The sequence below is a fragment of the Cydia strobilella genome, chromosome 2, assembly GCF_947568885.1.
Source record: "Cydia strobilella chromosome 2, ilCydStro3.1, whole genome shotgun sequence".
Taxonomy (NCBI): domain Eukaryota; kingdom Metazoa; phylum Arthropoda; class Insecta; order Lepidoptera; family Tortricidae; genus Cydia; species Cydia strobilella.
In genome coordinates, this window is record NC_086042.1 from 20,463,892 (window position 1) to 20,490,266 (window position 26,375).

General features: G+C 36.1%; 1 non-coding gene across 1 annotated transcript; it reads left to right on the plus strand.

Moving 5' to 3' along the window:
• Positions 1-24,937: 24,937 nt before the first annotated feature.
• On the plus strand, positions 24,938-25,009 carry Trnaa-ggc (transfer RNA alanine (anticodon GGC)). Its single transcript has one exon. It is a non-coding gene; the product is annotated as a tRNA-Ala (tRNA).
• Positions 25,010-26,375: the final 1,366 nt, after the last annotated feature.

A 26,375-nucleotide genomic window follows, 5' to 3' on the forward strand; every position in this document is an offset into this window, starting at 1 on the left:
TTACTAGGTACTATACTAACAAAATGATGGGCAAAAAAAAAACAATTAAGCAGCACATCAATAAAATTACACAAAAGGAAGTAGGTATAATTACCAAATGCCTTGTAGCAAATATTTACGTAAATATCACATTCAACCCATTTTGCTAAACATTCTTAAAATATGAATAGTACCAAAGAGAAAAGAGTGTATAGAGGGTTATTGTCAAAGTAAATTTACTGCCATTTTTCGACACAGGATTAAAACTAAAAATGAAAATGATTAAAAATATAAATAAACATATGTAAATGATTTTTATTTTTTATTATTTTTAGAACGCCATATGACTTATTTGATGTTCTTTCATTGATATGTATTAAAATTGATAAATATCAATAGGTGTCGCCCTCTACTCATCTATTCGAACATAAATTTTCTTGATTTTCCGAGGCACGTTTTATTCTTAGACTTTACTTATCTTATACGGAGTTACATATATCTTTGATAGTACTATAAGTATACATATACAAGTATACACATGTTTGTTATAGCTCAGTGTTATTACCTATGTATGTATTATGCTCGTACTTTCTTAGAACTAGTCGTCGTTCTCAAAACTTTATAATCCTTTACTTGACAATAAAGCCTTGGAATAACAAAAGCGCACTACAAACTACCTCAAATTGTTCCACGACAAAAGCTGGCTTATTTTCAAAACCTGTTCAAACAATTCTAAGCTAACCTAAACAGCATTGGCGCAAGCTACATGAATCTGCCTGGGGCCTCCACTTCAATCGATTTGGCTACCGCTTGACCTGCCCTTTACTAAGTTAACCTTCAGCGGCGCGAAGTTTTTCAATTGTTTTGAGTGCATTGAAGCCAATTGAAATAAAAGCCGTAGGAATGCCGCGCTTAATGTCAAATTGTTCAAAGATATTATTTATTAAAACTTTATTGCAAGCAAAAACTTAATATACAGAAGGCGAACATAATGCCATGCCATATACTACTCAACTTTAGGGCAAAGCAGAAAAGATTATTATGAAAATGAAAGATGGTGAAGATTATTTAGGTAATTAAAGTCAAAGATTAACTAGGTACTTAGCAATTGGTATTGAGATTAAGCCTTGTGCAATGTTTAGCGAACCTCATTTTGGGAATAAAAATATATAAAACCTATAAATTTAGCTTTACTTCTTACGAAATAATTATGAGAAGGTAAACAACTGATAAAAATTAAAGTCCACGCTCTTAACAAGTTTTTAATTTGAAGCAGTTATTAAATCTTGTTAACCCTTCTGGTTTTCAATAAATAACTCTATTGTGTCCGCGACGAAAAATTTAAAAATATTTAAAGCAAAAGATAAACTATGTATATTCTCACGAAGCAATGTACAACTAAATGTCCATCACCGTGCTCAGAGCTGATGTACGAAGCCGCAGCGGTGGAGTAGCCGAATCAGTGGAACCATGCCAATAGCCGAGACATATGCGACCAGCCAGCCTTTTTCTCAATTCCGTTACAATTTTTGGTAAGAGAGAGGTTATGAACATCCATTCTGTGGGGGTAATTTTGCTTTGAAGAGGATAAAAGGAAATTGTACTTTAATATTATTATGTACAAATCATTTACCAGTTAGGGGGCAATGTATAGATATACACCATAATACACGCGTAATACTAACACACAATATGTACATAACAACTTAAAAATCTGAAAATTATCTGTTTCGTTAACTACGTTTAGATTACCTACTTAAATTAAAATAAGGTTTAGGATAGGTAGTATATTTTAGTTACGTATAGTTTATAAGTTTTGTAACTATATTTTTATTTAATTTGTTTCATTAAATAGATAGATAGATAGATAAACTGTTTATTTGTTTGGCACAATACACACAAAATATTCAAATACAGAGATGACATAGGTACACAGAACAATCCAGAAAAAAATAAAAATTACAACAACAAATAAGTCACACAGATTTTTACATAATAGAGAAAAAGGAAAAAATACATAAAAATACTGTTTTATACAAATAAAAATCCTGTGTGCGTCGCAGCAAAACAAAAAGGTTCTGGCTCAGTATTACGCTTCACCCATTAGGAAAAGCACTGATTTTCTGCCAGGACCTGATCACGTCAACAAAAAACAGTGGAAAATAATGAAATAGTCGAAAGTTAGTACTTACCTAATTAATTATTAATAAATAACTAGTGACACAGTTTAAACTATATAGACATTTAATGCTTGCACATAGTTGTGACATAGAAAAGTCAGTGTGGTTAGCATGTAGGTAGTGTCAAATGTGATTTAGAGAAAAATCTTTATTTTTAAGCAGGATTACTAAGACTAAATTCGGTAATCAGCAACTAGGTAACCGTGAGGAATTCCCAAACTTTGCTTCTCTAAAAGGAATTTTTTGAAATGAAATTTGAAACTACGCTTAGTTTTCATAACACGAATAGGTGGAGGAATATTGTTCCAACACCTGGTTGCGAGATACCGAAAGCAGCCTGTAAAAGCAACGGTTTTGTGAGGATGTGCTTCTAGGAGACATCGTCTGGTGGAACGAGTACCGTGTCGTTTATGGAAAGAGGATATACGAATTTTGGTAAACAGGTATTCCGGCTTTTTGTCATTCAAAACGCCAAATAGCAGACTCGCAAGATGTAGGTGTCTACGAGAGGACATGTTTAATATGGACGCTTTGTTTAAGTAAGGTGTAATATGACTTCTCGGCGGGATTGAACAACAAAAACGGAAACAAGCATTTTGGACTCTTTGGATAAGACGGCGAGTTTTTTCCAACAGTCGTGGCCCATACACAATATCTGCGTAGTTTAACTTGGAGAGAACCAGCGATTCGCACAGCAACTTACGTATTTCCTCGCTTAGAAGGTTTCGAATTTGGTACAAAACCTTTAAGCGATAAAAACACGACTTCACCAATTCTCCTATATGCTTCTCAAACCTTAGCTGGCTGTCCATCACTAACCCCAGGTTTCTTGCCTCATCTACGCGTTCGATCAGTGATCCCCTTATGCTGATCTTTGGCTCATTATTTAAAATCCTAGATATGTGCACCTTGGATCCCAATATCATAAACTTTGATTTGAGTGGATTCAATAGTAGCCCGTTATTATCTGCCCAAGTGGAGATATTTTCCAGGTCTTCACTTATTTTAACAAGTGCTTCGTCAAACTCACTTGGTCGGGCTGAGCAGTAAAGTTGGACGTCATCTGCGTATAGGTGGTAATTGCTGTGCTTGATAATTTGTGTAATGTCTGTAAATGTAATCATTAAGTAAATGATTAATAAAAATAGTTATTTATTTTACAAGGGAGCAAAGTTGTTGTTAAACCCATAGTCCTAATATTGATAGCTAGTGAAAAATTCTAAAATTTAACGATGAGCGTAGTGAGTGGTTCGAAAAGTGGAACCTTGAGTTTTGCGAGGCATGAGGGTTGAAAAAACTTTTCTCCCGAGTGAAACACGAATTTTTTCACCACTCCAATGCGAGGAAAACATTACAAATCAAATTCAAATAAAAGTTATTAATTAATCATTCAAAATCATCACATAAAAGTCAATTCTATCAGCCAACACGAGCAAACAACTCAAAAATTACATCAGATTATTTTGCCATACATGTGAATAAAATACAACTTTCTTATCGGTTTTTGTAGTACCAAGAGAGCCTTAAGTTAAGAGCTGGTATGGTGAAAAATCATTTCTGCAAAACACGAGTCGAATCTAAAGCCAAGCGAATGCTGAGACGCAGCGCAGCGCAACGCAGAGCAGATTGTGTAAGTAAAGTATAAAACGTCCTTTATGTAACTACGCACTGCAGCGTAAGGACGTTTCATACTTTACAAAATATATTATGTTCTGTGTGTGAACTGCGTCGCCCGCGTTTCACTCAGCATACGCTTAGCCTAAAGGATGACTCACGTTAGACCGGGCCGTGTCCGGGCCGGAGCTTCCGGCGCTAACTTTTCTATGACATGACAGGTGATCACGTGATGCTTTCCATAGAAAACGAAGCGCCGGAAGCTCCGGCTCGGACACGGCCCGGTCTAACGTGAGTCATCCTTAACTGCCCACGCGACTTCGCCACTTCCTTCGCCTAAATGGAATGTGAAGTAGGTAGATATACCACTCTCGTATTGTCACAAGGTTGCAAAATTAGCATGGATTCAGAAATCTGGCGGTTCTTTGTTAATAAGACGGGCATAAAGATGCAATTTGTGATAAGTAACTGAGCTGTAAATTACTGTACCTAATACTAAACTGCATTTAAATTTTCGAACAATGATTTTATTTCAACGCACAAAAATAAATAGCGGGCAAATAAAAATAAGTCCAAAAAAATAAGGATGTGTATTTATCATATAAACCATTACCATATTATTAGAATCAGTTGCAGACGGTGGATGGTGCGGTGGTCTTGAACTTGGCGCGGATAGTCCGTCGGTTCCTCTCCCTGCGGCCCTGACCACCGCACCATCCACCATCTGCAACTGCGGCACTCTAGGTTGGATTTCTTTTTATTTGTTTTTATATTTTAATTTTATTTCCATATTTATTATAAAAACTAATCTAGATAAAAAGAGAAAATATTAAAGTAATATTACATAACAATATAGTATAGTGTAAATATATAGTGAATGTATTTAAAAGTAGCCTGTGCCCCCGAATTTATCTTGGTAATTTTCCCCCACCCCTTTCCTTCAGTACTCTCCTACTTTCGTACTAAACTGTAACCCTCATAGGACCAAATCTGGCAATCACTTAGAGAATGGATTCCAGCATCAAAAGTATTTCCTTTTGCTGGCTAAAAACTATCTTAGGTATGAAATTTTCATTAAATTCTGCATATCCATTTTTACGTGATGGAGGACATACATCCAAAAAAAAATAAGGATGTGTATTTGTATTTACCATACAAAGCATTACCATATTATGAGAATCAGTTGCAGATAGTGGATGGTGCGGTGGTCTTGAACTTAGCGCGGATAGTCCGTCGGTTCCTCTCCCTGCGGCCCTGACCACCGAAAGCTTGGCTCGCTGCTGGCGGTACTCTAGGTTGGGTTTCTTTTTATGTGTTTTTATATTTTAATTTTATTTCCATATTTTTTATAAAAAATAATCTAGATAAATAAAGACAATATTAAAGTAATATTACATAGCAATATAGTATAGTGTAAATATATAGTGAATGTATTTTAAAGTAGCCTGTGCCCGTGAATTTATCTCGATAATTTTCCCCCAACCCCTTTCCTTTAGTACTCTCCTATTTACTTTCGTACTAAACTGTAACCCTCATAGGACCAAATCAGGCAATCACTTAGAGAATGGATTCCAGCATCAAAAGTATTTCTTTTTGCTTGCTAAAAACTATCTTAGGTATGAAATTTTCATTAAATTCCGTATATCCATTTTTGCGTGATGGAGGACATACATCCAAACATCCAAATCGAAAATATCACACTCTTGTAATATGAGTAGTAGGCTGATTAGATTATAAATCCGTAAAAAGAGAAAATACCGTAGCGTTAGGTAACGTTAAGAATCAACCAAAGAAATTAATACTAAAACATAGAAATTAATTAAATTTTTAACTGTCAATTTTTTTTTTGTGACACACTTTTATTGCTGACTGTACTTCTTCTCGTTTGCATGTCTATCGAGTACTTCTTGAGACCTTTATAATGAGCCTAAATTTGATGTGTTTGTGTTTTTCCAACGAGGAGTTCCTTTGGCTACCTACCGGCTGCATCATCAGAACACCTCCATGTTAGCATATTATTGCATTGTCACCGGAATTACGACAGTACTCCAAATTTCAGCTGAATCAGATACCGGGAAGTGGTTCAAATTTTAGTTACAAGATTTGAAGCACTATATATACAAAGGTGCACTATATATACGCAGTGAAGCTAAATAAAAGTGTGTTTAAAACGAAATTGAATGTAAAGGGGCCTCGATACCTAAAACCTTTCGAAATTAAAGAATAAAAATCATTGTTGATCTCAAACATTCAATTATTTATGATCAAAGTAAATATTCCTATAACGTGGGCTTATCGAATTGCGATCGAATACCTAATTTATTCTTGAGCCTATTCTTTTTCCTCTATATTGTATAACAAGGAAATTGCCTCCGGGATATTGTGACAGGTAGGTAAGTAAATAGGAAAAAAAAACTCGTTTTAGCATTAAATCCATGTTTTCTTGTCGGACAATTGAATTACTTGATAGGAAATGGCAACTGATAACTTCCGGACATTTAATCGAAGCGAAGCGAAGGATTCTATAATTGATCCTGAGCGTAGAGAGGGATTCACGTGTTAACGCCCAAGGTGGGAATATTTTTGCTATCATGTGACACATACTGCTTTTTACATCACCTATGAGGAAATTATTATGATGAAGAATATTATCTAAGCTAAAGAAATAGCATGAACAAAAAAACCGGACAAGTGCGAGTCGGACTCGCCCACCGAGCAGAGTTCCGTACTTTTTAGTATTTGTTGTTATAGCGGCAACAGAAATACATCATCTAAAAAAATTACAAAAGTCTAGCTATCACGGTTCATGAGATACAGCCTGGTAACAGACAGACGGACAGACAGACGCACAGCGGAGTCTTAGTAATAGGGTCCCGTTTTTACCCTTTGGGTACGGAACCCTAAAAAGTAAAAAAAATGTGCCCTAAAACAGTAAAATGCCACTTTGATCCCTCCTAGCAGGTCACAGGACAATGCCAGTGATGTGAAAAACATATTTTAGGGTTTAAAGCTGAATTTATCACACTATTCACACTATAATGCAGGCCGTTGAAAATTAATTGTAAGTGGCATTCTTATATACACAAATAAAAAAAACATTTATCCACATATATATTATTGTCTCCTCGGATTTCACGGGCCTATAAATCCCGGTCTTTTGATAAGCTTGCGTGGGGATATAGATCCAACAGGTAGAGGCCCCTTGCAGAGCTTTAATGTCATGTAGAACGCCTGCTGGAACCCGTTCACAGGTGCAACAATAGACACCCATGAACCGGTCGCAGCAGGCATTGGGACTATTGTAGAAAAAGTGAACAGTATACCGGTCTATGGATTGAAGTTTGGGTGGACAATGAGACTGGGCTATTGAAAAGAAGTCCGGACACCTGCCATAACAATGTTATCGAGGCAAGTGGTGACTTGCCGCTGACTAGATGGGCCCCTGAAACTGCCGTCGTGAAGACAACCAGGAGCAACACCGGTGTGAGCGGCTCAGGGGTGTCGAGAGGTGTGCGGCTCTTTCTACCCAGTGACTGATGTTAACAGCCACTGTGCCAACTCGCGTCTTATGCATCTTTCACTTCCACCCCTGTAGCATATAGCTCTTACGACTCCCCTCTAGACGGCCAATGAAGTTAAGCCAGAGCTGAGAGTCCTGCGGGTACCCTTGGGGTCCACTCCGACCGACGAAGACACGCCGGAGACGGAGACACTGACCGACTCTCTGGAGCACTCGGGTCCGTGGGGTCGTCACTCCTCAACAGCTCGCCACAAGCTGCCCTGCGGGCCATTATTATTGTTATTATTATTTTGGCATTTTATGCAATTTAATTTTAATCGTGTGCCGATAGATGGCAGTAGATTTATTGTATAACTACAAAATTTACTATATAATGCAGAAATATTGAAACCTTCTTTGTTTAAAACTTGTTTAGAAAAATAAAATAAACTTGCCTAGTTACTCTCGCAATGCCCACTTTCGAGTAAGTATTTACCTACAGAGACCGACACTCAATCAGTAATATTTACTTGAATAGTGGGGTTGCTTTCAATATTCAGGATTTCTGTAGCGGCGGGGTAGCTCAAATTTCGGGGGGTTACTTTATGTGCGGTGGTTGACGTCTAAACTGCCCGGGTGTCTATCGTAAAGTAAGGCTACGCGCGCACTGCGGATTTCTGCCGTGCGTTTTTTCCGCAAAATCTGTGAAGTATGCAACCTCCTTGAAGTGCGCGCATTGCGGAAAATAATTTGTATGCGGATTAAAATCTGTGGTTTGCTGCAGGTTGGTTGCGGTGCGGCGCCGCATGAATTTTCTGCATCCTATGGACTATTGAATAAATCCGCGCACTGCGGAATAAAATCCGTGCTGATGCGGACATCAGCCGGCAGCCATCAAGTGACGCAGTTGTTCTCGCGACACGGTGCTGCGCGGTCATGTCGTCGCCTAGCGTAGTAGTCCATTTTCAACGTCCATTCTTAACTTGAGTTGGGACTAGAATGGAAAAACGTGCGGAATTTCGGATGTCACCGCTGTGCGCGTATGGACACACACGATTTTTTTCCTTTGCGTTTTTAAAAACGCACCGCAACTCGCCGCACCGCAGTGCGCGCGTAGCCTAGAGGCCCATAGTACCGGAGAGTAATATTCTTTTCTAGAGGCACGTCAGAATGTAGATAGATATCACGTTTTATAGCATTTCAACGATATTTTGAAAGAAGCAAGTTATTTATTTATTTTTCTACTCGTCGAGTATAATCTGTGTATTACGACTTCACATGCAACACTACAACCTTACTCTTTTCAACGTTGGATAGTCTATGGCACTTCCGACTCAAGCATAAGAATTTTATCGATACGGTTTAGTCAATTATAAAAATTTTGAAAATAGAACTTCATTTCAGTAAAATATTTCTTGTTTAAGGCATGAAGTTATACCCTAAACAGGAGCGAGCTGTCACTTTTTTTGCCATACTAAATTGAACCTTATCACCGAGCCAGAAAGGTGTTCGTACCAGACTAGAGAAAACGGTCCACATGAGATAGCAAAAGTGGGTCGCGGTGTCCCACTCGCACATGTTGCCAATGTTGAAAAAATACCATTTTGGTAGTATTTATATCAATAACTACTAAAATTAAATACCTTCTTATATTATTTAAGTGCTATATTCAGAGTGCGGTTCTGATATCTTTTACGTAATTTGTAAATAGTTATAATGTCAATATTATTAACTGATTTAACCAAGCATGTGCACAACAAAAAATACATTAATTTTAATATGGTAGACATTGTAGTAACTTTGAATATTAATTGGTATCCCCAACTTGACAAAGAAATTTTCAAAATACATGAATGGCGGCGCTCAAGATTTATTTGCGAAATAAAGTATAAAATGGGTAAAAGATGTTGTGTGAAAGGTTGCAGAAGTGAAAGTTTTGTTGATTGTGGTATATCTTTTCACAGGTAAGCCTCAACTATTAAAGTTTACGATAAAAATACAAGAAAACATTGTCAAACTCATTAGGGTGACTATGATGTCGGCACGATGTGAATCGGCCTTACAGAGTTCTTATTACCTACGTACTTACTTAATGTAAAAATAAGTTTACCTAAATAAGTATATCTTTATTTTGGCATGTTTAATTATTTGGTTGATAGATAGATAGATAGATAAATTATTTATTTGTGCACGTAATGAGAGCTATATAATTGCCAAAATTTAAATATTACAGACACATTTATACATAATATTCTATATAAGTTGAACACACATTTCCGTCAGTACACGAAGGCGGCAAATAAAAAAAAATGGTGCAACTAACTACGATGACGCTTAAAGAATAGCTGAAGTGTGCACAAGAGAAGCCATTACGTATATGAACATACCATGAGTGCGAAAGAGGCAGACTACAAATGAAAAAAGTGACCATTTTTAGGGTTCCGTACCCAAAGGGTAAAAACGGGACCCTATCACTAAGACTCCGCTGTCCCTGTCAGTCTGTCTGTCATCAGTAACAGCTTTTATAACGACTAAATTAAGTACGGTTTTGTGAAGCGTTTTACAGAGGAGAAAAAAACTATATCCATTCTCTCTGACTTCCTATGCATGAATGAAAAAAGATCTTGGCCAAACTATACATTCCAACTTATCCTAATATCCCACATACATATGACTTATGGTCACCCTAATTAGAAAGAGATGCAACCGCCCACTTTGACTACTCATGTGGACACACTTTTTGGCCCGTGTACTCCATCCGGTTTATTAAAATCTAAATCCGTGGTTTAAGGAGACTCCATTCAATGCAAATTAGTCTACTTAAACACGCTGCTGCGTCGTATCTGCTTTGTGATTGGTCGGCCAACAATTGCTTCATAAGTCATAAACGCGCATGTGACACCCTTCATATAGCAACATCCATATCCTACGAAAACCGCTTAGCGTTGCTTGTTAGTCTCCATAGGCTACGGTGGCAAAAACAAAAAAAAAACTGTCTTAAAATTGAATTTAGCGCGGAGCAGGTACCAGGGTCTCATGAGTTACGAGGAGGTGTCGTTGACCAACCCGCCGGGGGCGCCGGGCCCGGCTGCCGGTGCGCGTACGAGTATGAAGGTATCGCGGGTCGCGGCAGCTCGCGTATCTTAGCTGTAAACTTTTGGTTTGTTTACTTAAGTATATGATTGTACTAGTTGAAAGTATTATTTTTTTGTCTCGTAGAAAAAGTATTGTATTGTAATATTGATATAATCAAGCTTTTCAATCTCCTACCTTAACTTAAGCAACTCAGCAAGCTTCGTTGCTTAAACACGGTACTCGACTGAAAAGCTCTCTATTACATCACGATTGTATAAAATACTATTATAATAACGGTACAGCTATCATAACAGTTGCCCAATGCGATAGTGTAGCAAATAGTAATGTAGAGACATATATATTATATAAGTACCTATCCAATTATTTCTAAGAATTATAACATACCACAAACAAAGTGACTTTAATGAAGTCATTCTCAGAGCAATGGAACACATTAATCCGGGTAGCAACTTTTTATGTAAACCCTAGGCTCATCAGTTTTACTTGTTATGTATTCGGAACTGCACCCCCTTTTTTAGAGGTGGAAGAATTGAATAAAATGTGTAAGTATTGTATTTATTGGCTGTGTATTGGCTGCCGCGAAAAATGGCTATTTGAATAGCTTGCAATTTTATAACAATAATACGTTTTTGTACAAAAAATATAGCTGATTAGCTAGACTGATTATTGTTCCTTAAGATTTATTAATAATAAAAAATACAATGAAATAATATTTTGTGATCCCTTGTCCCAAAGAATTTTCAATTATTTTTTTGTTAAAAATAAAAACAAATGTTATAGGTTAAGTTCAAGCTATATGTTATTGATTAATGTTCTATCGATAATTGTTAAGAAATGCCTTAAACCATTAGATAGGTAAATATTATTTAATTGTCCCTCTAACATAATTCTTATAAATATTTTAGACCCATTTGCAATAGTGGTCTACATGACCTCTCGTAGGTGGTTATGCTATAGAAATCAGACGTAGGTAGCTAAGGGATATATATATTATATATAATTTTCTTGGTATTATTATACATTATAATTTTTAGTTTTAATCATGTGTCGATAGATGGCAGTAAATTTACTGTAACTACAAAATTTACTATGACAGTAACCCTCTATTCTATATATTATCTTTGCTCTGGGTTATTGATCCTACAGCGCAATAGTTTAAATATAAAGGACACTAGAGCAAGCTCCCGCCTAACCTCCAACTGGTTATACCCTAAACAAAGTTGGGAACATAAGGGGGTAAAACGGGTACAAACACCATGACATTTCAGGTATAAAAACCTCACCAACTTATTTTGTATGCGGTCCAGCCTTTACTTTTAAATACTTTACGGAACAATTTTGGGTAAAACTGTAAAAAGTAAGAGCTTTAATAAAAATCTTTAACCCTTAAAATAGCTAGTCATGACAAAACTGCGTCCATTTTAAAACGTAAATAAAAAAGTTAAAGCCAATGATATCCCCTGAAATATCACCGGAAATGAAGACTCGAACAAACAAGCCGGACAAAGTGGGGGCACAAAATAATAAGGAATTGTGGAGACCGGCCGGTTTTAATGAGTCATGAAAGAACATTCATCTACTGACATTGCTTTTTATTCGGGTTGTCTGTAATGTGGATGAGGTTTTTTTATTTAAAATAGATATTTTGTGTACATCAAATATGCTTTGTTTGGGCTGGTAGGTAGTATGGGTATTTTTAATAGAAAAGTAACATAGTGAAAGATATCATGCAAGTCAGCAACACATTCCTGTAATACCTTATTACCAATAAATTATGTCTATGTCTATGTCTATGTCCATTTCATCGTTCCTGCCTCATTCTAAATCAATCAGCATCAGCTGGTGGTTGGTGGTTAAGGTCTGCGAACATTTTGTTCCCGGAATGTTTGAATGTTTGTTAGTTGCACTGAATAACACTTGCACTATGGAACGTTATGGCAAGAAAACGTCAGGCGTGCCAAAAAAGTAAGCCCCAAATACCTGACCAAAATCTGCCACAACCGGCTAACGGGTCATCCATTTTATATTAAGAGCACCTGTCTAATGTACACTATGTTACCTTCATGTTAGATTTCGAGTGCCTTGTAATTTTGATAGATGGCGTGATCAATTCTAAGGCCGAATGTACATGGACGTTAATGGTCGTATGTGATTGGAGTTTATGACGTTTACCAACGTGTACTACGGTGATGTACGGTGATGTAGAATCGGACGTGAATGCGATCCCACACTACAAGTATACCGACGTAACTGTAGGCGTATTTATACTTATAGTATTTATATGGACCACTTTTATAGTACAGTACCGGCCAATAATATATCACCTTTGAGTGTTTTTGTATATGCTTGTATAGAGTAAATAATATAGGTTAGTTTGTAGATTGCATATTTTGCTAGTCATTTTATACAAATTTATAATGAATATTACAATAAAATACCGTAAATTACAATAGGATACTCAGCATATTACTAAAAACCTCTAGTAAAAAAAATGAAGCTAACAATACATTAAAAAAAAAACCTCTATGAAAAAACCATTACATGAGACCAATTTATCTCTTCGCCGCACAAAGGAATACTACTAGACTACCTAAAGCAGTGAAGTAGAAGGCATTCACAAATATAAAAAAAAGTTACCGTAAAAACATGGAGGTGACATATTATTGGCCGGTACTGTATTGTTGTTGTTATTGTTTACCCCTTTAACTTTTAATATGTTTTTTTTCTACAATTAGTAGTGTCATTCGATTTTTTTTTGTTATTTGGGTTACGAATTCTCAGCGCGGCGCAGTATTGATAAATCTAATTGGAACAGATTTATTTATTGACGGTGTCGACATCTACTTAAGACTATTAATATGACCCGGTTTAAATATCACAGATGACAAACCGTTGATTTAAGAACCAAAAACATACATTTATCTTGCATTCGCTTACTTGCTAGTAACTAGACGGGCTAAATAAAACCTTTCATAAATGATGTATATATTAGATCAAGATACTGCTAATAATTCTGGCTGTTTAACTTTCGCATTACTAGTTTCTCGGCCACTGATATGAAAAGGTTCAAATCTTATTATTTTCATAAATGGTGTTTTATACATTTAAAATATAAAAGTAGGTACTCATCGAATCCAAATATCTAAAACAAAGGCTAAAAAGTATATAAACTACCTTCATTACCTATAATTACCTATAATAACCTGTAGGTACTTAATATTGTCGAAAAATGAAATTGCAGGGTTTCTATGTATTTTGTTGTTTTAGCTCAGCTCCTCCGGTCAGATAAGCAATGCTGATTATTGTAAAAAAAGTTGTTTTTATATATTTAAATTTATGCTTGTACAGTTGTAGAGAATTATAACAATCATTAAAAGAGACCAAACAAAAACAAAGCACGAAATGTAGTAGACCCCATCTCCTTAATTCTGTCGAAGGCAGCCGAATTCAAAAGAATGCTCACTTTTACGACAGCCTAAGAACTGTGCTCTCTCACAGACGATGTTAATGATAACAATTTTTATATCTTCACTCGGCCTATGTACAGTCGAGTACCGAAAAAATACGCTGACTTTTCTTTCAGTTTTGCTTATAGGTAGTCAGGGTTCGGCACAACATAGATGTTTTTAGGGTTCCGTACCTCAAAAGGAAAAAACGGAACCCTTATAGGGTCACTCGTGCGTCTGTCTGTCTGTCCGTCTGTCACAGCCTAAGGTAAACGCAGCTATCAACGACCCACCGAAAATCTGCAGGTATTGCCGACCTATTGAAGTAATTAGATATTTTTTCGTTGTCTGAACTAATTCAGAGGTAGGTAGGTAAACTTCCACAAGCGTTTGTTCCTTGAGTATCGGGTACTTTTACGTTAGTTTGAGTCGAAAAAGACAATCCGATCCTTAAGACATTTATTTTAATAATTGACTCCTGTACTTCACCTTTTATTACTAAATGTATTCTTTTTACTGTTAATTCTTGATTTTGTATCACAATTTATTGAAAAAAAAACTCATTTACAACCATAAAACATTAAATTTAAATTGGTCGGTGATAGCTTCATTATTTTTAGTTCTTGCAGCTATCAACGACCCGTAGGTCGGTAATAACCATAACGTAAGGTTTAGATTTTCTTTTTTTTATATTATTATATCATAACAACACAATTATTTTAATGGACCCTTTTAAATCCAAATAATAGTTCGTTTTAAAAATCTATTAACGACATACACGTTGTTATCTAGTTTTCTTCTATCAACGTTGTAAAATTACGCAGTTATGTTATTTTTCGAGGACTGATGTCGTGTAGCAACAAGATTCATTATTAACTTTTTATTACTTAAAATTGCGTGTATGTGCTTATATTTTTTTAAATCACATAAAAAATTACAACGTGTTTTTAGTCACAAGGTCAATTAGATAAAAAACATTAATTTTTTTATGAGTCGGTAATACATTGTATGTTCGTACTTACATATGTTAACACCGACTCATAGGAATCGGTCATAGCAACCATAAGAAGGTATTACCGATCGTAGATAATATAATGTTAATTGTTCATAGTTACTTTTGTGTTAGGTACCCACTATTATTATAAATACACGCGTGTACTATGGAAAGTAGGCAACGATAATATATATAAGTATGTATCTGATATAGATAAATACATCTATGTATACAAGTAGTTACCTATGTATTTATTTATATAACTCACAATAAAATATTCGTCATATCAAAGATAGATATAACTCCGTAATAGATGGATACAGTCCAAGGAAAAAACGTGCGTGCGATATTTAGTTATATTTGTTGATTATTTCTTAAAAGTAAAACATTTAGCAAATAAGTACTTTTTTTTGTTTTAATAAAAAACAGAATATAAACATGTAAGCAAATATTTGCATTTTTATTTTGTTTCACCACACCAGCCTAGGTATTATACGTCTCACTGGCTGGGCTAATACCTTCTCTTATAATCGATGGATCGGTAATAGCTGCTTAAAAATCGTTAATACCCTCACAGCCATTATTATGGGTCGGTAATAGTAACAATTGACTCATTAACTTTAAAAATTATTTTTTTATATTTAGTAATTACGTTTTATAAACATAATATTAGCATATAAAAATGGAAAAGTATATTTGAGGGCATCCTGTATGCTTAAAAACTATGGTCGGTTCCAAAATTGCCTTAAGGGGGTCGTTAATACCTGCAGTTACCTTATTTTCTGCAAAACTACTGGACCAATTAAATTGAAATTTGGTACACATATGTATATGTAAGTTTGTGTCCCAAAGATTAACATGTAATGTAAAAACAAATGAATTTGGGGGGTAAATGCAAAAAAAAAAAAAAATAGTGTTACATATCAAACTCTTACTTACTGTGAGTATCTCAAATATATATTTTTTTACAATTTTAGGATAAACAATTTAGAAGTTATTCAAGAAAATGGGCAAAAAATGACCACCACCCCCTTTAGCACCGAAACTACTGGGTCTAAAATTTTGAAAAAAATACACAAAACAGTTATAATTACCTATAGATGTCAGGAAAACCTACTAGAAATATGCAGTCAAAAGTGAGTCAGACTTAATTACTTAGTTTTTGATCCGACCCCTACGGGTTTTTTAAAGACAATTCACTCACGTTTCACATAAAAAAATGCATTGTTAAAAATTGTGTAATGTACGGAACCCTTGGAACGCGAGTCCGACTCGCATTTGGCCGGTTTTTTTAATAACTAAATACTACAAATTTTATATTAAAGGAAAAAATGGAAAAGTTACACTTCCGGCAGGATTTGAACCCGCAACCAAAAATAATAAAAAAATTAATACTAGTGGCTCTGTGAGCTCTAGACCTCGCGAGCATAGCTTAAGATAAGATGGATGTGTAGAGCTGTCCTGCCGACTAACTAACAAAAGATCAGTAGATAGCGGATGGAATGTTTATTGTTAAAAAAGATTAGAAATTAAATTAAAATTCTTGTTTGAGACTTTGACAAGGCACTGATATTTTCAGACATTAATTGTCATGTGCTCGTAGCATTCGTAATCTCTTGTTTGAAAAAAAAACAGATAATAGCTGAGATACCCACATGGTTCAAACCCATGGTGCAAATTTTTTTTAAATAATTTTAACATTATTTTTTAAGTTAAGTGTATGTTATTCTTATTATCAATTGAGTGTCGCGAATTCTTCTACCGATAACTACAAAAACGCTTCTATTGATAGCTTAGTGCTGTTGGCGTGTGAGTCACATTTTTGAGTAGGTAATTTTTTTTTACATTTACTATGGAGAAAACGTGAAATTTTATTCACATTTTTCTATCTCGCCAATCAGTCCTGTTACGTTTAAGAGGGTAGAATAGCTACAGACAGTAGGTACTTCTTTCATACAATTTCCATTTCGGCAGAAAACGGTTTCCAGTGGAAACCACTAACTAAATCTTAACAAATCACTTTGATTTTGATGTTGATCGCTTCAGCATAATATGTTGTAGGTTTGTTAATTTCGCTTTAAAAATAATTTTCATAAAAAATAGCATGTGAAAAATAAAAGTTTTCATTTTCATACAAACTGTATGGGAAAAGTTTTCCTCGATGGGCTGTATCAGGGATACAGCCGCAGTGGTTGATGTGAAACGTGACGTGGAAGTTATTGCGAAGACTGTATAGATTAATTACCCAAAATTTTTGTTCTCCAATAGCTTTTGTTCCATTCGCGTTTTTCCCCATTCTGCTTTTTAACCAGGCGTTTATTTTTTCAGTAGTTAATTTAATCACACGCGTATGTCCCAGTCGCTTTTTTCCCGAAAAAGTAATATTTCCGAGAACAAGCCCTTCGTACCCTGAGCCGACGGAGCCCCGCTACGCGGGGCTCCTATTTCTGGGCGGTTTGCCCTTCGGGCATCTGAAGCTACCTAACGAACCTAACCTACCTACCTATCTATCTATCGACTTAATGTGACTATCGTGAAAACATTACTCTTTGGGGAAAAAAGCGACTGGGACATACGCGTTTTATTAATTAACGCCTGGTTAAAAAGCAGAATGGAGAATAAGAAAAAGCTATTGGGGAACAAAAATTTTGGGTAGCTAATCTAAACAGTCATTGCGAAGACCGCATAGGGCCGCTTAGGGACCTCATAGCGTAAAGCAGGCGCCCTGTATGTAAGACTTAAATGTTGGGCTTTACCCTAACCTACAGTGAAAAAGTTGTAGGTACGGGAAAAAGGCGCCGCAGGCGCCCTGTACGTAAGGCGCGCTTTTGATTGTCGGGCTTCGCTAGACCCTACAGTGCAAAGCCTGTGTGTAAAAGCGCGCTTCGCGCGCTTGAATGTCGGGCTTCGTCCGACCCTACAGTGTGAAGCCTGTGTGAAAGAGCGCACTTCGCACGCTTGAATGTCGGGTTTCGCCCGACCTTACAGTGTAAAGGGCGCCACAGGCGCCCTGCATGTAATCTTTACAATATAAAAGGCGCCCCGGGAGCCATGTATAAAAAGCGCGCTTCGCGCGCTTGAATATCAGGCTTTACCCGACCCTATATTGTAAAGCCTGTAGGTAAGAGCGCATTTGAGCTTTTTATGCCTTAATTTTCGCACACGGTGGCCTCAAACAAACGCAGTCGTGATATTCCTGTAAAAATGCCACATTTTAACTCTTTTCCAGCTTTTTATAATACCGCGTATTTTATTTTCATAATATTTCAAAAAGATCTATCAAATGAACTCAATTGTATCGAAATCGGTTAATGGACTGATGAGTAATTATTAAATAAACACTGCAAATAGGGGTAATTTTAGCTCAGAATGCGTCGTTTCTAGGGCAGAATCAGCGCTATATATGTCAGCAGCACATGCAGTTCCGAGTAATGGCTACTTTCGTTGATACACTGATATCAAAACCATTCATGATATACCGCCACCGCGCCATAACACTTTTTCGTTAATATCGGTTTTCGATCCGAGCCCCTCTACGGGTTTTTAAAGACGTGCACCTTACGTTTCACGTCAAAAAACGTTTGTCAAAAATGACCTTTTTCTCGCATCCTGTAGGTACCTATGTTTTTTCCAAAATCTGTAAACCCCAAAATTTATTAATTTGAAATTGAGGGAAGGTTTTCTAAGACCATTTTCGCGTACCAGCACGGGATCTGGTAGCTGCCCTCACTGACCCAAACTTGCCCAAACCAACCTGCAACCTGTATACCTGGCTGATTTTTGAATTTCTAAAATTATTCAATTGCTTAGTAGTGGAGATATGTCGAAGGGAGCCACACGAAATCAAGCGCACGAAACTCAAAACCGCACACAAGTGCGGGTCGGACTCGCCCACTGAGGGTTCCGTACGTTTTAGTATTTGTTGTTATAGCGGCATCGGCAACAGAAATACATCATTTGTGAAAATTTGGGTTCATTAGATACAGCCTGGTGACAGACAGACGGACAGAGGAGTCTTAGTAATAGGGTCTCGTTTTTACCCTTGGGTACGGAACCCTAAAAATCGGCCCGTTTCGACCTGACGATGTCACCAGCTGTCGAACAAATTAGGTACTACTTAGTTAGGTCACCTGTGTTAAAGTGACATCTTTGTTAGTTATTATTAAACAACTTGTTTGACATGTATAGTGTAAAGGTCACTCACACAAACGGCCGTTGAGTAATATTTTCTCAATTCTTTATTGAATTTTTCAATTGAATAATTGGCTCCATAAACCCGCTCAGACAAACGAATCTATACTACATAAACCTCAAAGTTTATGGTGCAAGAAATCTACGAATTTTAAAAGAAAAACTGTAAATAAAATTGTATGAAATTCGGAAAGAACCACTTAAAGCTAACTAAATGTATGCCTCCGCCGTTCAAAACACTAGAAAATTAAAATAACGAAAATAAAACATATTTTTTAGGGCTAGTTAAATAAAAGCTTGTAAAAATGAAACGAATACGCTAAGCCCGCGCTTGATCAATTAACTTCAAAATAGAAAAATAAAAAACAAACTAAAAAAAATACGAAATTTAACTTTAAATGTAAAAAACAAAATACAAAAAGTTATGTAGCAGCATACAATTACTGGGGATCGAACCAGGGACCACCCGGTGCAAACGAAAAAAGCGAATGTTTGCAAAACCCACCATGATTGTGCTTACCTAAGCTGACGAAATTCAGCTACTCATTCTTGAGTAAAAACTAAATATCTAAATACCGCCAAAACCAGCAATACAAACTTTCTGAATTTTTCGAAATTTAATCTGTAAACATATCTCAAAAAGAAAATACTATTATGGTATCGATACGACTATTTGTGTAGGCGCGAACTATCACGACTCCGCCATTTTGAAAAATTTTTAAAAACCGGATCGACAAAAAAATTCTATTTAGTCATATAATTTGGTCACAAAATTTCACGAGAATCGGTTGAGAATTGCGACCTGTAGAGGAGAACATCCGGACATACAAAAGCAAAATGCGCGAGTCAAACCGTAGACCTTCGCTACGCTTCGGTCAATAAAATTTGGAGTATCGCTCGCAGACGTATCTGCATGTTAAAAAATTGATTTTAGTATGGGTTAGCACATTGTTACTGGTGAATTCTCAATGCAACTTGAGACTCCGGTGCCGTTAAAAAGATGTAATCGTCTTACGGTAGATGTCGCTTTACGCCACCCCAAAGGCGTGCATACATAAGGGAAGGAATGGAAAGATTTGCAAGGTTCTGGTAGGCTTCCATAGCTCAATTAGTTAAGAGCAACGCACGGATTGCGGAGGTTGCGGGTTCAAATCCTGCCGGAAGTATAACTTTTTCCATTTTTGCTTTTAATATAAAATTTGGAGTATCGCTCGCAGACGTATCTGCATGTTAAAAAAATTGAACTAAATACTACTATGATAATCCTTTATTTATCATAGACCTAGCTTCTGTCCGCGACTTTGATGATGATGATCGATGAAAACTATTCTATTTCATTTCTCAGGCCTTAAAGTCTCTCCACACCAAATCTAATTTAAATCGGGTCAGCGGTTTAAGCGTAAAGAGTAACAGACAGATAGACCGACCGAGCTACTTTTCGCATTTATAATATTAGCTCTACTAATATGTATGAATGGATGAACTTACCTCAGTTTTATGTTACTAGGGCTCAATTTTATACAAATACTAGCTTTTGCCCTTGACTTTGTCTGCTAGGAATGATGATGATGATTATTGATAAAAACTATATCATATGCCCTTCCTCTTTCATCTAAATCGGTTCAGCGGTTTAAACGTGACAGGCAGTCAGACAGAGCTACTATAGCATATTTATATATAATATTACCTATTATTTTTAGGGTTCCATACCCAAAGGGTAAAAACGGGACCCTATTACTAAGACTTCACTGTCCGTCTGTCTGTCTGTCTGTCTGTCTCTGTCACCAGGCTGTATCTTATGAACCGTGATAGCTAGACAGTTGAAATTTTCATTTCAACAAATACTAAAACCAGAATAAAATAAATATTTAAGTGGGGCTCCCATACATCAAACGTGATTTTTGTGCCGTTTTTTGCGTAATGGTACGAAACCCTTCGTGCGCGAGTCTGACTCGCACTTTGCTGGTTTTTTATATTTTTGCATTTGCATAATAATGATGTTGACTTGTGTTTATTACAAGGAATACCTATTATAACTGCAGCACAATGTACCTAAATAGCGTAACATTAACTATGCTGCACCCACTAAAACATCTGCAAGTCCAATTTCTTAACACATGCATATAATCTCGTAGATCCACACCACAGCATGGAAGCGTATATTTACACAGCGGCGAAGTCGTATCTCCTAGAGATATGCAACTCCATTCGGAATTAAAATTGGCCTGAGGCCAATATAATCGCGTAGTGCTGTTATATTTATCGCCTTAACCTAAGTGTGTTGCTAAACGATTATTAGGTTCTATGAATATTTTTGCATATTTTGAGATTTTTCTGCACAAAATATTACAGTGACATGCTTATGCAAATTTATTTTTGAACTTTACTACGCTTGTGACCCGGTTAAATTAAAACATGTAACTGTGAAACTCTGGAAACATCGAAAATAAAAACTACATAAACATAGGTATTTCTAATATTGTCTTCGGTTACCGCGATAGTTACTCATGAAATAAAACTATGAAAACGGATTATATCGCGTATATTGAATTTATAATACATCCCCCCCACCCACCACCCGTCACACAGTACAGTCACCCGTTGACCACGAACGCTGTAAAGGGTTCGAAACGTCGAGATGTATTATAAATTCAATATACGCGATATAATCCGTTTTCATAGTTTTATTTCATAGGTATTTCTGTTTTTAGGGTTCCGTACCCAAAGGGTAAAAACGGAACCCTATTACTAAGACTCCGCTGTCCATCTGTACGTCTGTTCGTCTGTCTGTCAGCGGGCTGTATCTCATCAACCGTGATAGCTAGACAGTTCAAATTTTCACAGATTTCTGTTGCCGCTATAACAACAAATACTAAAAGTACGGAACCCTCGGTGGGCGAGTCCGACTCGCACTTCAGTTTTATTATAATAAATATTAATTCTCGAGTTATGTTTTTTTTATGTGTAAATGTGAATATAGCAAGTAATTTGGATTTAGATTTAAGTATGTACAAGTATCATCGCCTAGTTCCCGTAGTAAAAGCTTTGCTTAATTTAATCGAGGCTACGTCAATCTGTAAAATAAGAATATATACATATATATGCAGGATTTTTATTAAAATAAACAAAATGTATACCTAAGTATATATATTAACTATCCCGATAAGATGCCTTAAAGAAACTAACACCTACGATATATTTAAGTCTTTTTTGGTGAAAATTATATTTAGTTATTAGTAGACCGAAATGTTATCGATAGCATAGGAAATAAATACATATTATTTACTCTCACCCGATAATATAAAATTTTCAACACAAGTCTTTGTATTTTGTTTTACAATGGTTTCAAAGTAACACTGCTCTGCATCAAAACTCTACTCCATCATCTTAGATAAAATATAGTACCGGTAAACTGGTAAAATGCTTAAATCGATTCCGCTCCGCGATACAAAGTACCCCAGTTTACGGTATATTTTCGCGGGAGATTCCCTATAAGTATTTCTGTTGTCAACCTGAGCTGCATTTAGATAATTAAGTAGGTCCCTAAATAAAGAAGTAGCGCCACCTGCTGAATTCACAGATTAGTCCATTTGAACACACTGCGGATGCGCGCCATAAATACGAAGCATAATATAGGTATGTTCCACAATAATAATAACTTAAATACTTATGACGTTGCTCATAAAAACCTGTTAAATCTAACAAGCCGTTGATAATTGTTTGACCCGATCTATTCCTGTTGGAAAATGACAAAGTTTAACAGAGGTTCGCTAAGTTTTATGAATAACGGGGTTCGACTATGGACCTTATTCGTATTATAGAGAGGTTCTATATTTGGAAATAGATTAAAGCTCTTGTATATTATATCGTCAAAGTCATTATATCAATAGGTAATGTTACGCGAAACTCTGCGTTGTGGGCGCCACTATCACAATCTGAGGGTCTATCGCGAAACAAGAAAATCGAAATTTCGTTATCTAACATCTCTGTCACTCTTGCATAATATTCGAGCGATAAAGAGGCAGATAGCGAAAGTTCGGATTCGCGTTTCCCGGTAGGTCCTCTGTAAACAAACCGCCTTGATGCATCAATGTCATATTTTATTATCTCTGAAAACTTGTCAATAAACTGTTAAAGGCACAGTATGTATAAGTTACTCTATGGTTTACTAAAGGGGCTAGTGCTGCACTCTGGTGGCAGAATATTGCAGTAATACCCCCTATTGACTCATCTTTCATCAAAATCAGTACTGTGTTTTTGAACCCGTAGTGGAGGTCACCACTCAAACATATTCACATATTCGTATATACCTCTACCTACTCATATATACTCGCCTTAAGATGCTATAACACTTTGGCGCCCTTTCCTTAGTCGGCTAATAAGATTGACTATGCTCTTGATAATAACGTCGATAAATTATTCGATATCGATATGAGAACTTTTGATAACCTAATTCAAAACATTCTAATAAGAGCTACCTACTGTGCTACAATAATTCCCGTATGGAAATGGTTATTGTCGAAATATCTCGCTATATCTCGAGCATTTAATCGTTGCAGAGGTAATCTACCGTGGTCAGAACCGTTATTTAGATGTGGATCCACTTACATGCGATATAATTGTATTGGCCCTGTGCCAACGTATACAGTTTCATCTGTAAATGGGTGTATATATAATTTTTATGACGCCTCTTATGTCCGGGATACTCGGGTGTGAAACGTTTTTGTAAACTCATTGTAGATGAATGGTGCGATTGTTATGTTTTGTTACTAAAGATGTCTGGTATTAGTAGATACTTATGGTCTTGTAGCCCACACAATGTTTCTTGTTAATTTTGTAGTTTAAAAGATTTGTTGAAACCTTAAGATTTATTCCAAGAGTTGTAAATATACGGAAATTATTTACACCAGCATTAACTCCCGCACTGTACCTGAACATTAAATATTTCAAATTATTAACGTTACACTAATTGTTCCTGTAGGCCGAGCACATGATTGACGCGACACTATCTCGCCGCGAGATAGACTACCCGTCTTTTACTAACTGTATGAATTAAAGGGGAACGGGTAGTCGAGATACTTACGCTTCATTATATAACAGCCTTCAACAAGTTTACAATAGTAATTTACCATTTATAATTCAGATTAAAGTAATTATTAATCGCAGTTAAGTGATTGTAGGCGATTGATATAAATTCGATTAAAACCTCCAATTTATCGTTTGTTTAACTATCATACCTAATGATATTTTATGCTCTTCATGTATCGTTTGTCTGTCCTTATTAACTCCCCATTGCCCGTAACTTTTTTTTATTAGATGGCTTCAGTCCATTGGGACAATTTATCCAGTGTCAAGGTATAGGCAGCTATAAAATAGACCAATATTGTACGGTTAGTACAAGATAGTGTACGGTTATTAGTTCTTGTATAGCGATAGCAGGACTGTATAAGGGCCACGTGGAGCTACTGGGCGTTGACGCCAGAACGATGGATGAACTCGTTTCTAGATTAATTCTTCATTATCTGCATTTCCACATTAGTTTACTGCATAATAAGCTATCAGTATTACACTTCAAACAACGTTAATGAGCAAAAACAAAAAAAAAACAATCTCGCATCGATACAACCAAGATGGCGGTCGACAAGCAACTCCAGCCCGTAACTTCGTCGTCGTAGAAGTATTTTGCAGACCAGACACTATAATATTAGAATGACATTACTAATTTATGACATGCCTAGTACGGTACTGACATTCCAGAACCACCGCACACACTTGCCAATATTCTACAACATTACTAGCTACGGGTAGTATGTTATTATTTTCCTAAACGTACGCCGCGAAGAACATAAACATAAGTATTAAATTAAGGGTTCTAACACTAAGCGCCACTTGCATCATCCCACGCAGCAGCTGCTGCTAAGTGGTCATGCTCAGGGATGGTCAGCTGGCGCAATTGGTAACGCATTGGACTGGCAATCCAAGGATGTGGGTTCGAGTCCCACGTTGACCAGTTTGATCATCTTCGATTTTTTCATTGTGATTGACATCTGTATATACAATTTATAGATTATAATAATGTGGTACGTCCCACAATAAAAAAGGAAAAAATATATTAACATTTAATTATCATAAATATTACGGGAAAAATATAATCACAATTCAATAAATCATTTCCGAACCTAGTTCGCAATTTAACCGCCTATGTGTGTGTTGAATATTCTTGAATCTTGATAAAGATGATATATCAAGCAAATCTTGTTCAGTTTTTTTAATCGAATGGCATAAAAAGTCACAAATAAATCGAAAATATAATATATATCTTGTTCAGTAAATAAGAACAAAAAAACTATACTCATCCTTTCCTTTTGGGTGCTAGTACTAGTGTTAGACAAAGATAGTATGATTCTGTCTATGTTTGAAATGAGACAGTCCCTTGACAAACTATATCTAATAGTTACTCATTTTAGGCATTTGTATTCCCAAAAACAGTGTCATTTAAAAATGTTCTAAATACAAATTTGTATTCCATGGCACTTAGGGCCAGTTGCACCAACCACAATTAATAGACTGATTAACGTCAAGCAGCATAGAACTATGAAACTTTCCATACAAAAAAAAATTGCGAACGGTAAAACGGTGACAAACGGTTTGGTGCAACCGACCCTTACTCGTGCTTGTTTATAAATAGGTAAGCTTCGGTTGCTAAGCACTGTCGGTATTGATTAAAGATTCAAATGGCTTTTGTTTCTCACTGGCGTAGTCATTGCGCATCCGGCAAAAGTGTCAGTTCTGTTAAGATATATCTTTAAGGGTGGGCCCCGACGATATCAGCCTGTCAGTTAGAACAACTTTGACAGTTCCGAGCAACTGACAGGCCGATACTGTTAATCATAAAAAAATATTCAAACAATATGAATAGGTATCGCACCGCAGTGTCCTAGCAAACAATAACATTGAATGTCACATATGTAGTTGTCTGCTTTAGTGTCAGTCATTATTTTGTCAATGCCAATTTGAATAACTATTTTTAACTTAAAATGTATGAATTTTTTGTTCGTTTAAAATTCCACTTGAAATAAAATTGTGAGACGTAGTACGTAGTACCTACATATTAGTTTACGTGAACATGCCGATATAATAACGTTATGCCTAGATACATCATTTCGTAAAAGCTATTCGCTGGTTTCCAAATTAAATTAAGCGAATACAAAGTTCTGTGAACCAGCCGAATTAAAACGGATACCCTTTGTCTGTTTTAACCACGTACCTACGTCCCAAATTGAAATGTATTTTAGCTATTATTATATTTGCATAGGATTAAAAACCCTGTCTATAGCATGTTACTATTTAAACATAATTTTGCGTAATTCTACCGC